Source organism: Echinops telfairi, unplaced genomic scaffold, assembly GCF_000313985.2.
Source record: "Echinops telfairi isolate 266 unplaced genomic scaffold, ASM31398v2 ScPeMD7_3584;HRSCAF=4265, whole genome shotgun sequence".
In the NCBI taxonomy this organism is placed as follows: domain Eukaryota; kingdom Metazoa; phylum Chordata; class Mammalia; order Afrosoricida; family Tenrecidae; genus Echinops; species Echinops telfairi.
In genome coordinates, this window is record NW_022107483.1 from 1 (window position 1) to 1,985 (window position 1,985).

The following is a 1,985-nucleotide window of genomic DNA, read 5'->3' on the forward strand; positions in this document are numbered from 1 at the left end:
CTGAAAGAGAACCAAGTACGGATGCTGTGCGAAAAGGCTAAGGAAATTTTAACAAAGGAATCAAATGTGCAAGAGGTCCGTTGCCCTGTGACCGTTTGTGGAGATGTTCATGGTCAGTTCCATGACCTTATGGAACTCTTCAGAATTGGTGGGAAATCACCAGATACAAACTACCTATTCGTGGGCGACTACGTAGACAGAGGGTATTATTCTGTGGAGACTGTGACTCTTCCTGTGGCATAAAAGGTGCGTTATCCAGAACGCATTACAATATTAAGAGGAAACCACGAAAGCCGACAAATTACTCAAGTACATGGCTTTTATGATGAATGTCTACGAAAATATGGAAATGCTAATGTTTGGAAATATTTTACAGATCTATTTGATTATCTTCCACTTACAGTTTTAGTAGATGGACAGATATTCTGCCTCCATGGTGGCCTCTCTCCATCCATTGATACACTGGATCATATAAGAGCCCTGGATCGATTACAAGAAGTTCCACATGAGGGTCCAATGTGTGATCTATTATGGTCAGATCCAGATGATCGCGGTGGGTGGGGTATTTCTCCACGTGGTGCTGGCTACACATTTGGACAAGACATTTCTGAAACATTTAACCATGCCAATGGTCTCACACTGGTTTCTCGAGCTCACCAGCTTGTGATGGAGGGATATAATTGGTGTCATGATCGGAATGTGGTTACCATTTTCAATACACCCAATTATTGTTATCGCTGTCGAAACCAGGCTGCTATCATGGAATTAGATGACACTTTCAAATATTCCTTCCTCCAGTTTGACCCAGCACCTCGTCGTGGAGAGCCTCACGTGACTCGGCGTACCCCTGACTACTTCCTGTAACTTCCCCAGGGAAAACGGGCCTTTGTATGTGGAAATATACGTGGCTTGTAAAAATATATCTATATTCAAAAAAAGAGAAGCAACAGTAATCTCTGTGTTTCTGTAACACATTGGGATCCGTCTTGGCATGAAACCACATCATGGACCTAAACGGTGCCATATTGATGGACATTTAGCACAATTTAAACTGAAACTCAGTACAGCACTCTGTCTTAAATCAGTCCCTTGACAGTTTGCCTGCTGTATTTGTAATGACTATTTTCTGCTGACTGTTCAAACAAAAAGGTCACTAATTCCTCCATCTCCTTTTGCACTTAGTTGAGATTTTAGTTACAGTGTTTAACTGGCATGGATTAATAAAGTTGAAGTTTTATTTTAAGGAAAATTCACAAGCTAACTTCCACTTAACCCATGACCCTTTATTTTATTGGAATGTGTAATTAACTGAAGATTCTTCTTGGGAGTATGTCGTCATAAAATTTATTGAGATTTCCCTTCATTTAAACTAAATTACTTTTATGTTGATCTGCATATTTCTGTATATTTTTCATGTCGGTGCTTGCATCCTATTTGGTGTACTGAGCAAATAAATTCCATTTTAAATTAAAAACAAAAAACAAAAACCAGTGTCTGCGGTTAATCTGAGAGTGTATAGATATTCTCACTGTGATCATATAGGACAGACAAGAACTGCCCATATAGGTTTTTGACAGTAGAAAGCCTCTTCCTTCTCCTGCAAAACATGACAGTTGTTCCAAATACATCAAAATTGACTCTGTCAGTGAGCTTTCTTTGATACAGTCTGTTCTCTGAACGCCACAAACCGTTTGTACTTGACTACTAATCTAAAGACTAAAATCTGTCTAATGGCACCCTGATGGAAAGACTCAACAAAATTGCTTCCATAACAATTATAGCCACCAAGAACATTCTATGGAGAAAGTCTGCTGTGAAACACATGGAGTCCCCATGTCTTGGAATCTACTTGATGCTACTAGGTTACTAGTGTAGATTGTCTAAGTCAGTAGTTCTCAATTTGGGGGAATCTTAGGAGTCTTTTATCAACTCAAAATGTACTTAGGATAACAAATAGCCTTTGATTATTTGGTCATATCTAGTAA

The 1,985-nt window shown here is 39.0% G+C and overlaps 1 pseudogene; it reads left to right on the plus strand.

Moving 5' to 3' along the window:
- Positions 1–6: 6 nt before the first annotated feature.
- Positions 7–879, plus strand: LOC101656358 (annotated as a pseudogene).
- The last annotated feature ends 1,106 nt before the right edge of the window (positions 880–1,985 follow it).